The sequence below is a fragment of the Dipodomys spectabilis genome, unplaced genomic scaffold (genome assembly GCF_019054845.1).
Source record: "Dipodomys spectabilis isolate Male_0828 unplaced genomic scaffold, ASM1905484v1 ptg000002l, whole genome shotgun sequence".
Taxonomy (NCBI): Eukaryota; Metazoa; Chordata; class Mammalia; order Rodentia; family Heteromyidae; genus Dipodomys; species Dipodomys spectabilis.
In genome coordinates, this window is record NW_024870679.1 from 5,379,316 (window position 1) to 5,393,725 (window position 14,410).

A 14,410-nucleotide genomic window follows, 5' to 3' on the forward strand; every position below is an offset into this window, starting at 1 on the left:
CCATATTTACTGAGGTCAGCTCAATACCAGCTCCTAAATGGAGCATAAGAATGAATCATACACAGGTGTCTCACTGAGACTTTTCTCATTTAAAAAATACCCTTGTTGAGGCTCACAGTGTTGGGTGAGACAAAAGGAAGTCGCTGTGGAAAATTCCCTAAGTAGCCATGAAGTCATTCATTCATTCATTCATGAACTCAACTAATATGTTTTGAGTTTCATCCAAGCACTCCACAGTTCTAGGCTTCAAGGATACCACAACAAACCTAATGGGATTCTTCTATGGATGGAACTACTGATTGCAGATGACAATAAGCAGCAGGTAGATGAATCATGTTAGATAGTGGTAAGTGTGGTTGAGAGTGGAAGAAAAGGGGAAGTGAGGAGAGTGCTATTTCACATGAGTGATCAAAGAAGCTTAATGAGGAAATGGGTGGGGTTTTTTTTTGGTTGATTTTTGAGGCACAATCTAGCTATGTGTAGTGCAGTTTGGCCTTGATTTCACAATCCTCCTGCCTCAACCTCGCAAGTGATTTTTGAGCAGAAAACCAATTGAAATGAGAAAGGAAAAAATCTGTGAATATCTAAATACTTCATGTTTGGAGGGCATGAGGGCCCTAGGACAGTTGGAGAGGACATTGAGGAAGAGAGGAAGAGACAATGACAGAGGGTGACCTTGGGCCATCACTAGAGGTTTTAAGCAGGTGAGTGATGGGATGTCAATTACATCTCAGAAAGTTCACCCTGGATCCTGTGCACAGAGACGGAGCTGGAGCTGTGAAATCAACACTGCTAGCCTTCCAGCAGTAGCTCCTGTATTACCAAGGCTGTCATAACAAAGACTACAGAAACCTATTGCCCCTTATAGTTCTGAAGTCCAAGGTCTAGATGCCATCTGAGCCATAATCCCTCTGGCATCTGTTTCTAGAATCATTTTGAGCTTCTGTGGTTTCTTGGCTTGTGATAGCATAGATCTAATTTTCACCCAGCATTTTGTGTGTGTGTGTGTGTGTGTGTGTGTGTGTGTGTGTGTGTGTGTGTGTGTGTGTGTTCAAGTTTCCCTTTTTTCACAGATACTTATTTTTCACAAATAGAATCCCACCCTTCTCTAACAGGTGCTCATCTTAACTCATTGTTAGAAATCAGGTCATGTGTTAAGATACCAGGCCTTAGGAGTTCCACATATGAATTGGGGAGGTTTGCACATTTCAATCCCCAGCTGTTTCCTTCTTTATATTCTTAGATTATTAGAGAAAGTCCCTCCAAAATACAAATGCTTTAGCCAAGATTAAGAAAGAGAACAGCATGGAAAGAGGCCAGGGAGCCAAAGAGAGAATCAGCAAGGCACAGCCAGGCCCCTCTCTATCCTGTTCAATCTCAGAGGTAGAATAAACAAAGCGATCCTTTGGTAGAAACCCAAGTAAACAAGGAGACAATACCACCGCCACTTGAATATTTGTCCATTTCTTGGGCCATCAGTTCCTGATGAATAACCTTTTTTTGCCTCACCCTATGTGTCAGGATCTCACATCTTGCCAGGAGATGAAGGCTCCTAGACACTTTTGTGTGAGTGAGCTCATTAGGAGTAAGAAACCTATTTAAATGAATTAATGAAACACTCTTGAATTCTGTGTAAATTAGGGCTGCATAATATGAAGAAGGGAGGAAAAGTATGCGGTGGTTATGTGAAGAGATAGAAAATGCCCTCAGCATTTATTACACTTAATGATGATATTGTGGCTGAGTGGCTTGAAAGATAAATTCATATTAATAATATGTGATGCAATGAATCCCAAATCTTGTATGTGTGTGTGTGGGGGGGGGGGAGATGTCCTCTTTACCTTTATTCAGCCTAGTTGGTCTACTCATTACCTGATCTATTCTCCATTTGTTGTCTTTTTTTTATGGTCCTACCTGCAGTATGACCCTGGTGCATAGGAGGGGCCATTGGGAAACCGGAAAGGGGGTGGATAAAGCCTAATTTAATATCCCTGTACATCAGCTGGCTACTGTCTCATAGCGCAAAGCTGTTAAACAGAAACTCCTAGAACAAAAATCTGGTGTACTCTCTTGGGACTTATCAGCACAGCCCCAAATACAGTGAAAAATCACGCAATGAACTTGAATAACCACATGATGAGTTATTTTTAAAATAATTAGCAGTTTCAAAGTTCTTAAGATGATAAAAGTACATATACTTTTAAAAAAATAATTCTGCAAACCAATTAATGGGGAGATAGAAATAGCACAGAAATGAGGGGAAACAAATCAAAAACAGGCTCTAGTTTTTCCTCTTTTACCAGCAAGCCAAAACCCTCCAACTTTTCTGAGGCTTAGTATTCTTATTTATGGAACAAATGCCTCAAGTTTAGCCAGCCCTTTGCCTGCTTCCAGTTTTAAGACTCTGCTGTTTCTACACAAAGGCACTCAACGAATATTAGAGTAACACATGATACATTCACATGGAGTCCAATGAGTGATGGGGACCAAGAATGGAGGTTCAGATAAAATTGAGTGGACAAGTTAGAAGGGCAAAAGGTTTGAATCATTTTCTTTGAGTTTCTTTTAGCTGGAATAGCTAAAAATAAATATACACGCCATAATGTCAGGAAGTGTCAAGTACAATGTAAAACCAATGCAGAAAGGCAGAGAGGGCTCTTTTATCTGTGGTGCTCTAGGAGGGCCTCTCTTTGCAGAAGGTGAGGGAGGGATCTGCTCTTACATCAGAGCATCTTGTACCAACAAGGCAATGGAAAAGGCTTTGGGCTTTCCATTTTGTCAATGCAGGAAAGACCCAGGATTAGATTTTCTTAATCAAAGAATCATTGTGGGCGATTTGCTAATGAGAGAGGATGGAATGCACTAAATTATATAACCCAAGTGTGAAATGTTGGCGGCTCCACAGTACAATGGCCTTGCATCAGGTTATTATAGATAGTATTGTGATTTAGATCTACTTTATAATCATGATTGGCCATGTCCAGGACTTGAATATAGAATGACAGATAAAGAGAATTGTTAAGAGTGATGCCAACATTTTGGGCTTGTGCTACTTTGTGTGGTATTCCACGTATAGGTTCAGGATGAGAAGTTGATTTTGGAAGGAAAGTGAAAAGCCAAGTTCTAGACATGGTAAATTTACAGTTCTCTTAAACATTAAGCACTAACAGCAGTTTGAGGAGAAGTTAGGACAGGGGAAAAGCATTTGGAAAGAAGTAACATATTCAAATATGCCTTCAAAGCCATGGGATTAAATATGTGTAGGAGGAAAATCAAGCCAATAACTGAGACCCCCAGAGCACCCCAATATTGAGATTTTTGTGTAGAGAAGATTCCAGCAATGGAGATAAGACACAGGAAGTTGTCTACTAATTCCCCCCCCCCTTCCCTCTAAATCTCCCTGTATCTGTACTAGTATCCTCCCCTCCTGTTGCTATGGGAACCATTTCTGTACTTTCCAAAGCCCACCAGTCCTCCCACTCATGAATCCATTTATTCTGCACTTACTTGCTATCATTGATTCCTTTGCCATTATCTCGAGTCCATTCCAATCTGACTTTTGATTTTAACACACAAAACCATCACCCCAAACGTCTACAATATCAAATTCAAAGTTCAACTCTCAGCAAGATTTGAATTGCTGTTTGGCAATTTTCCTCTTAAAAAAAAAAAAGTGACTTTAAGCTTCTTAAGCCATTTTACCACCCTGCTAGTTGCTGCTTCCCTGGACTGCTTTAGTTTGCATAGCAATTATTTAGTGCCTGCCACATGTCAGCCATTGTTCTTGGCATTTAGGGATGTAGCATTGAACAATCCAAAGTTTGCTCTCATGGAGTTCACTGTACTATAGTAGATAGAGACAGATGATGGTGTTTAGAAGTCAAGTAGAGCTTTTCTGTATGCCAACAATGAGAAAAGTGTGGCTGAAATTAGGAAAGCAACTCCATTCGTAATAGCCCCACAACAAATAAAATACCTAGGAATTAACTTCCAAAGAAGTGAAGGACCTCTATGATGAAAACTTTAAAAATCTAAAAAAGGAAATCAAAACAGAACTTAGAAAGTGGCAAAAACCTCCCATGCTCTTGGATTGGAAGGATCAACATCGTAAAAATGGCAATACTTCCCAAGGCTATCTACAAATTCAATGCAATACCTATCAATTCCAACCTCATTCTTCAGGGAAATAGAAGAGGCAATCCAAAAATTGATATGGAACAACAAAAGACCCCGAATAGCAAAAACAATCTTAACAGAAAGAACAGTGCTGGAGGAATATCAATACCAAATTTCAAACTCTACTACAAAGCCATAGTAATCAAAACAGCTTGGCACGGGCACAAGAACAGACCTCAGGACCAATGGAATAGAATTGAAAACCCAAAAATGAACCCACAGACCTATAGCCATCTAATCTTTGATAAGGGAGCTAAAAAATAGAATGGAAGAAAGACAGCCTCTTCAGTAAATGGTGCTGGCAAAATTGGTTAACTACTTGTAGAAAACTAAAGCTAGATCCTTATATATCACCCTGTACCAGAATCAACTCCAAATGAATCAACTCCAAACATTACAGGATGGAATAGGAGAAACCCTAGGTCTGCTTGGCACAGGCCAAAATTTTCTGAATAGAGACCCAGAAACACAACAAATCAAAGAAAGGTTGGACAAATGGGATTGCATGAAATTGCAGAGGTTCTGCATGGCAAAGGACATAGCTAGCAAGATCAATAGAAAGCCCACTGATTGGGAGAAGATCTTCACTACCCATACAATGGACAAGGGTTTCATATCTAAAATATACCTAGAACTCAAAAATTAAATCCCCCAACAACAAATCCTCAAAGAAACAACTGCCCAATAAATAAGTGGGCTAAAGACTTACAGAGAAACTTCTCTGAAGAGGAAAGAAGGATGGCCAATAGACACATGAAGAAATGTTTAACCTCTCTAGCCATAAAAGAAATGCAAATCAAAACAACATTGAGATACCACATCACCCCAGTTAGAATGGCTAGAATCAGATGCTGGAGGGGATGTGGACAGAAGGAAACCTTACTGCTTTGTTGGTGGGAGTGTAAACTTGTTCATCCACTTTGGAAAGTAGTATGGAGGTCCCTCAAAAGACTCCACACAGAGCTTCCCTATGACTCAGTAAACTCACTTTTGGGCATTTACCCAAAGGTTCACAAACAAGACCATACTAAAGCTACCAGCATCACTATGTTTATTGCAGCATTATTTACCATAGCTAAGATATGGAACCAACCCAGATGCCCCTCAGTAGATGAATGGATCAAGAAAATGTGGTATACATACACAATGGAATTCTATGCCTCCATCAGAAAGAATGGCATTGCCTCATTTGTTAGGAAATAGAAAGACTTGGAAAAAAATATACTAAGTGAAGTGAGCCAGGCCCAAAGAAACATAGGCCCCATGGTTTCCCTTATTTGTAATAACTAGTATATGTCTGAGTCAAGCAGAAAAGGTCAGATATGTTGATGTTAGATGAAATGAACCCCAAGATAAATATTCAAATGTTTTTTTTACTTTCATGCGATTGTTTCTAACATATTTATAAGATGATTTCTTTGTTGCTTTGTATGTCCCTCCCCCACAGTATAACCCTGCTTTCACTGTATTTGATATTGGTATAATTTGTGGAGGGGAAAGGAAAAAAACAAATCATTTAAATAGGGATACAGGTGGACCCATTGTAACAATGAGATGTACAAGTCATTATGTCAAAAAAAGAACTTTACAACTTTGGCGGGAGGGTGGGGGGGGTGGGGGGGAAGGATGGGGGTGATATGGAGGGGCGGGATATGGGAAGGGATGGGAAGGGGAAACAAAGGAGGAGGCAACAATGCTTGATAAGAAATGTACTCATTATCTTGCTCATGTAATTGTAACCCCTCTGTACAGTATTTTCATAATAAAAAATTTAAGAAAAGAAGTCAAGTAGAGACAATCTCAAGAAGACGGGCCTATTCCATTTGTCATGTGATGCTGGGGATCAAGCAAAATAGATGCTATACATCAACCACTAGATATGGCAGCTAGAAGATTGACACTCAAAGTTTTCATAGAGGGGCAGAAATGAAAATGGATTCAAGATAAAATAGTAAGTGAGGGACAGATTGAAGTGTATTCAACTCCTTTTGGGACATTTTGTGATGGAAGCACTTGCTCTTCTTTGTTCTGAAATATTTTCCTGGCACTCTCCATTGTCTAGGCCCTAAATTATTTTTGCCATTTTATTTCTTGAGACCATCTTCTTTCTTTTTACAGAAGTTAAAATAAATTTCTAATATTCTTTCATGTCTCCACTTTTATAATAATAATTATTATTATAGTGGCAGTATTAGTGTTTGAACTCAGGGCCTGTGCTTGCCTTAGTTTTAGATTAGATGTTACATTTATGCTTATGACAGCATGGATTTTATCCTCCTATTTATACTTCCCATGTAGCTAGGATGGCAGGTGTGAACCACCACACCCATCTTTTTACTGGTGGAGATGCACTGGCTGATCACAAGCAGTTATCCTCTCTCCCCCTGAGTAGTTAGGGTAACAGGTGTGAGCTACTGTACCTGGCCTCACTAGTCTTTAAATTTCATTAGAATGAGTCAGGGGTTGGTGGCTCATGCCTATAATCCTGGTTACTCAGGAGGCTGAGATATGAGGATCACAGTTCAAAAACATCCCAGGCAGGAATGTCCATGAGACTTTTATCTCTAATTAATCACCAATACATAACTAAATAAATAGTGCTGACTCAAGTAGTAGAGTACTAGCCTTGAGCAAAAAAGCTCAGAAACAGAGCTCAGGCACTGAGTTCAAGCCCCAAGACTGGCACAAAAATATTCATTAAAGTCATTTTGAGTGCTGTAAATTGAGTTTCTATAACATCACCACTGCAATTTAATTGTTTGAATACGTAAATTAGCGATGTGCCTGTTTCTGGAACTATGTCATATCAGGTTAGAACTATATTTCCCAGAATTCTATTTCTTGTAGGCCTCCTGAGTATGTATAGTTGGTGGAGAAAAAAACAAAACAGAACCTTGTAAAAGTTTTGGAAAGTAGAAGTAAAGCAATAGTCATAGAAGGTCTTACAGTCAATTATATGGAAATAAGAATCAGAAGTGCCCAGAGATTCTAGCTTGTCATTTCTCCATGTTTTGTTAGGCCATGTTCCTTGTGACTGCTCAGTCTACTAGTCATAAGGAAGGCCACAAGGGTAGAAACACACAGAGCTACAGCTTCTGGCAGCCCTATCACAGTGGCTGCTTTTGCAGTCCCAGTAAGCTGTACATCTTCCTGCAAGCCTGTACTTGTTCCCATTCTGTACATGATAATTATACATGATCAAATTCTATAATAAGGCTCCCATCCAATGGCAGTCATGACAGCTCTAATGCCCCAGCTATACCTTGGTTATGGATATTGTCCATGAGCTCAGTCACATGGAATTCTATTCTTCAAGGCTGATCTGAGCTTGACAATTGTTCAACCTACCAATCAATTGCTCCTGCTTTGAGTGCCGAGTATGGTACCATTCTTCAGGGGTTCCAGCCAGCTATCTTGATGACACTGGATCCTTTCATTTATGGAAGACAGATCTCGATTCTCCCTGGAAAAAAAACTTCTTGAGATATAGATTTGCTTTCTTGGCCCACAATACTTGTGCCAAAATCACCATAATACGATACTGTATTTATAGAAATAATTCTGTCTGTAGAATATCTTATTCATTACTGCACATTGTTTCTGACCAATGAATTCACTTTGTGCCAAATTAAATACAACAGTTATTAACAGAATTGATTACTTCAAGCTGAATCAGCTGACCTTATGGAACTGAAAAGTTATGGTTCCATTTGGCTGGCAATACTACAGGGTTGGGGTAATATCTTCAACATGCAGTACATGCTATGCTTCAGCAACTGGTAGGTATTATTCACCTATTGCCAAGTTTTCAGGTTGAGAATCAAGCACTGAGGATGGGAGTGGATCCTCTTACAACTACCCTGTTTTGAGCTCTGTTGGTTTAAAGCCGATAGGTTCTAAGTTAGGTAGCTCTGTATTGCTGTAATACATATCCGTAATTACAAACTTCTGAGGATAAAAGGCTTTATTTAGGTTCACAGCTTGGGAAGTTGCAAATCATGATTGCCTTTGGAGTGGGGCAGCACATCCTTACAGGGTTATGGGGCAGAGAGATCTCATTTCCCCCACAGGCCATTGCAAAAGAAAGACGTAGGAAAGGGCTCCAGTCCCACTTCCCCCTTCCAAGCACGCTTTCCAGCAAGACTTCATATCTTAAAGCTTCCACCAGCCCCATTGTACCAAGCTGGGGACCAAGTCCTTAACCCATGAGTCTTCAGGGGACATTCCAGATCCAAACTACAGCAGTTCCCAAAATAATAGTGAAGCCATCAGTATGCACAAGAAATTTCCACTGAATTGATAGTTGCAGCACCACATAGCTACTTGGGGCAATTCAAGCCAATCAACCAGTAGGCAAAATGTATTACTATCTTTACTAATTGATCCTATCAAGAAGAAACCAAGTTGCTTTTACACAATGGGTTGGAGAAGATTACAGAGTTGTTCTAGGGATGCTTCATAGTATTTCTATAACCTGTGCTAAAGATTAAGGAAGAGTACAACAAACCAAAGTCAATATTTATGTGTGTATATGTGTGTGTGTAAATACTGTATATATATGATACTGTACATAATGACACATAATATACTATATATAATACATAGAAAATTTATATGCTTTATATAATATATAGAAATTAATATACAGCATAGAATAATATAATATATACTACATATATATCAGAATATATGCAGTATATATACTATATATATACCAGAATATATATAGTATAAATCATGCATCTATATATAGTATGGTGTCTCTCTATACATGTATATACTTGCTTATATATACATACCCAAATTTTGGTTTAGATTATATATTCAGTTGCAGAAATCAAGTAGTGGTACAGTCTTCTTTATTAATTTAAGTAAATATATTTGGATACTTTAGGTAGGTAGGTAAGTGGGTAGATAGATGGATGGATAGATAGCCAATACATAGATACATATTTAAGCAAATATTCTTGTATAACTCTCCAATTTCCAAACATAAGCTGTGTTCAAAGTTATTAACTTTATATTTCAATATTTAAGTTATAGTACAACAAAGTGGGAGTATAAATCAACTGGAAAAGGAACAAGGGTCACAAAAATATGGACAAAGGTACACATGGGATTTACAATACTTTTCTGAGGAGGAAGAAATTACATATTTCAAAATAATTGCATCATATTTGGTAGAAGTGTGATTTATTATTGTCTTTAGATATTAAACATGCTTAAGGATTGGTAAATAATGAAAGGTGGGTGAGAATGACTCACACCTGTAATCCTAAAGCTGAGGTCTGAGAATTGCAGTCCAAAGACAGTTGGAGCAGGAATGTGCCTGAGACTGTTAAGTCCAAAAGCTAGAAGTAGAGCTATCACTCAGGAGCTAGAGGGCTAGCATTGGGCAAAAGCTAAGGAACAATACCCAGTCCCTGAGTTCAAGCCCTAGTACCAGCACACACAAAAAAATACAATGGCTATTACTTTAAGGTTGCATGGTTAGGTAAATTACAACAGGCAGGTACAGGGCTACCCATACATTCTAGCTTTTCATGACCTACCTTTACATCTAGCTCTTCTTCCTGTTGCTGGTACTTTGGACAACAGCAATGCTAGATACCATTCCAGATGCTTGCCTCTGGATCCACATTGGTGCTGGTTACGTGGAGACAGCACGTTCCTGGGTCTTTGCATGGGTGTTCTTTTCACGGTCCAGAGTTAATGGATAAACATGCTTCGTTTTCAGATATTACTACAGTAACATATCACTGGCTATGACTTAGTTTTGGATCCTCCAATTCCTCTCCTTTTCCCCCCTGCCAACCATCACTTCAAGTCTTTTTATTATAAAAAATTCCTTGACTATTCTTGGTGACTCAGTTTCCCTCAGTGACAAACTCATTGACACACCTGAAATTCTCTATAAAAAATTTTCACTAGCCAGGCGCCGGTGGCTCCCGCCTGTAATCCTAGCTACTCAGGAGGCTGAGATCTGAGGATCGAAGTTCAAAGCCAACCTGGGCAGTAAAGTCCATGAGACTCTTATCTCCACTAAACCACTAGAAAACCGGAAGTGGCGCTGTGGCTCAAGCGGTAGAGTGCTGGCCTTGAGCTGAAGAGCTGAAGGACAGCACCCAGGACCAGAGTTCAAGCCCCACGACCGACCAAAAAAAAACAAACAAAAGAATTTTCACTGTGTCTAATGGCCACCAATATCCTCAAATGCTCTCGTGATAGTCCTATCTATTCTCATATGAGAAAAACCTGTTAAAATTATATTTTTATTATTATTATACACTGCAGTCATACAAAAGAGCTGCAGTTCAACATGTCCATTTATGAGTACAATACGTCTTGATCAATGTCACCTCTTTCGCTGTCATTATCCCCAATCTCTCTTATGAGAACTTCTCTCTAAAGTTTTTCCTTTTTCAATTATAACTTTATTATCTTTAAGTAGTTGTACAGAGTGGTAACAATTCACCATGTCAGTTTGCGAGAACCATTTCTTTCCTTGAGACTGGTTACAAGGAGAGTGCAAAAGAGATATAGTTTCTCTGTAATACAAATTTTGTGCACTTTTTAAATTTTTTTGAGATGGGGTCTTACGATAAAATTCAAACTGGCTTTAGCCTTTGATCCTCCTGCCTCAGCCTCCCAAGTATATCCCGCCATGCCCATCTCCAATTTGGGATTGTTTCTATACTAAGATACTAGACATTAGAGGACGTAAAAGACACATAGTGTTTTATTAGATATCAGAGTTAGGAATGCTGAAGACTTATATCAACACATCGAACATGATTATTATACAAATCAAAGGTAAAGACAATATTCTTGCTTGTGGCACTAACTGGTCTTCAGGAAATGTGTGCTGTTATAGTGACTTATTGTTAAACATTAAATTATCTTTCCTGGTTATTTGACATTTCCCCCTTGATACTCTTAGCCTCAGAGTAAACCTGCATATCAAGTGTTAATTATTAATCTCTTTGGGTAGAACAAACTACAAATAGGAGGACTTAGTTTATGAAAATTAAATGTCTTTGGGAAATAATCCAACTTTTTTTCTTTAGGGCCAATGTGTTCCTGATTGGTCAGCAGTTTTCTTTGGAATATGGACTATGAGGAACCCAGTGCTTCGATTGTCTGTGTATAGAATTAAACTTCAGGCTATTTGATATCATATATGTGAGATATATTCATCAGGTCCCTACAAGATACCTGACACACAAGCAAAAGAAAGTTTGGTAAGGGTATTTTTTTTTTTTACAGAAATCAGAAATGTCATCCTGGACTAAGATTTTTGGAGAACAGGAACCGAGCCTAAAGGGGTAAGGATTAAGGCTATTGAGTGAGATGTACAGGGAAGTAGAAGAAAAGGCCTGAGGCAAGGTCGTATTAACTCAATGATGGGACATGTTCCAATAGCTTCATGACACAGTCTCCCATTCTCCCATCTTATCATTCAAGTTCAGTTGTAAGCCAGAGGATAGATGATTGTAAGGGACAAGCTTGTCTATAACAGTCCATCTTTTGAGACTTAGAGCAGGGTGAAAAAGCTGTTGAGTTGAGGTAGAGACAAGTAGAGAAGTAGAAAATGTCCATCCAGATCTTTGTATTCGTGTGTGTGTGTGTGTGTGTGTGTGTGTGTGTGTGTGTGTGTGTAAAAGTCACTGTATTTGATTTTGGTACCCTGTTATTGTATACACATTTATCTGAATTAGGAAAGGTAAGAAGAACACCAGAATGCTGAGACAAGGAGGAATGATGCAATGGCGATATACACAAGACAATACCTTGCAAACGAGCTGTACAACTTAGGTGGGGGGCGGATTACTGGGGGAGGGAAAGAAGGAGAAAAATGAGGGGAAAGGTAATAAGTTTGACAAGAAATGTACTTATTACCTTATTTATGTGATTGTAACCCCTCTGTACATCACATTGACAATAAGAGAAGGAAAAAAGTAAACTTCACATTAAAAAAATAATGAATAAACGAGAGTCATACACTTTTGCTTGTAAGTACTACTATAATTTATGATCGAATGATAGTTTAATTACTTTGTAATCAATAAAATACATTGATATATAATTTATTAGATTTTATATTAAAATATAAATTATATTTTAAAAAAACTCTGTTCATTCCAGACAAGAAAAACCTCTTTCCCGGCACTGGTGGCTCATGCCTGTAATCCTAGCTACTCAGGAGGCTGAGATCTGAGGATCATGGTTCAAAGCCAGCGCAGGCAGGAAAGCCTGTGAGACTCTTATCTCCAATAAACCACTCAGAAAACTGGAAGTGGCGCTGTAGCTCAAGTGGTAGAGCACTCACCTTGAGCTGAAGAGTTGAGGGAGCTGAGGGACAGCGCCCAGGCCCAGAGTTCAAGCCCCATGACTGACAAAAAAAAAGAAAAGAAAAGAAAAGAAAAACCTCTTGTGTCCATGTCTTGGAGTTCATTTTACTTAGTATCATCTTATATGGTCATATGTACATAGCTATTGAGCTATTCTGCTCACCTGGTAGGATTATCCTAGTCATATACTAATTATTACAAATGAGGGAACACATGGGACCTATGCTTCTTTGGGTCTGGCTTACTTCACTTAATATGATTTTTTTCCAAGTCTTTCTATTTCGTTACAAAAGGGGTGGTATCATTCTGATGGGCGCATAGAATTCCATTGTGTGCGTGTGTATGTGCGTGTGTGTGTGTACACACACACACGCACACACACACACATGCATACATATATATCACATTTTTTTGATCCATTCATCTATTGAGGGGGCATCTTAGCTATGGTAAATAATGCTGTGATGAACATAGATATGTTGGTAACTTTAGTATGGCCTTGTTTATGATCATTTGGGTAAATGCCCAGAAGTGGGATTGCTGGGTCATAGGGGAGCTCTATGTTTAGTCTTCTGAGGAACTTCCATACTGCTTTCCAGTGTAGTTGAACAAGTTTACACTCCCACCAACAGTGAAATAGAGTCACCAGAGAATAGATATTTTTTAAAATTTAGCACAGTATTCTATGCATCAAAACTCACATGTATTGGGACTCCTTCATTTGGGATGGCCTAGTCAAATGATTAAAAAAATAGTAAATTTATTATCACTAGTAAAAATTAATTGAGAAGCACCAAAACTTGAATGATGGTGCCTTTGTATTGACTCTGGTCTTCTTTAAAGAATTTAATTGGAGGTTGCCTTTTTCTCGCTCAACATTCGAGTTTTCAGTGAATGTCACAGCATTCTAAATATCAAACGATTCTAATGAGCAAAGCCAATTCAAGCCATTTTAATCAGAGAAATGACATTCAACAATCACCAAAAGTCTGTGTGGAATGACTTGGGCTGGGAATTCACAAGCCTTCCCTCTGGCATTGAGGTATGAGGCAGCTGGGTTTTGTCTCCCTGTCCATCTGCTGGCAACAGCAAGCTGGGATTTCCCACAGCTGGAAGCAGGGTCTCTGGGTTCTGTCTATCACTAGATGTAGTAAAACATCACTCTGTCATAACACCTCTGGGTCTTACTTGGTTACTATCCTCCAGTGTCAAGTTAAGTTTCATCTATATCTTTGATTTGTTTTGTTTTGTTTTATTTATTTATTTTGCTGTTTACATGTGAGGTTGTCCTCATTGCCTGGTACCTTTATGACTTGATTGGATGAAAGGTTAAATTAGGAGACTCCTAATTAAAAAGCAGTTATTTCTCAATATGTGTATCTTTTTTTTTCTTTTTTTTTTTTTTTTTGGGTCCGGTTGTGGGACCTGAACTCTGGGCCTGAGCGCTGTCCCTCAGCTCTTCAGCTCAAGGCTAGTGCTCTACCACTTGAGCCACAGCGCCACGTCCGGCTTTTTTTCTTTTTGCTTATGTGGTGCTGAGGAATTGAACCCAGGGCCTCAGGCATGCAAGGCAAGCGCTCTACCACTGAGCCAACTTCCCAGCCCCTCTTTTTTTTTTCTTTTAAACTGCAGAGGAAAGTAAATTTGTCCTGGAGTTGAGGGATGTGTGGGAAAGCATTGAAGAGAGAAAATCCTTTGTGGGCTTCTGTTTCATCCTGGACAATTGGTATGGATTTTTTATTCTATGTCATGGCAGCATAAAATGTACAAATAACAGTGTTTTGTAAGAACTTTAGTTTCAAGAAGTTATGTCATCGTTTTCCTGTGGCTCAAGCATACCACTCTGAAATGTTTCTGAGAGCCACAGACTCGTCTATTAGCAA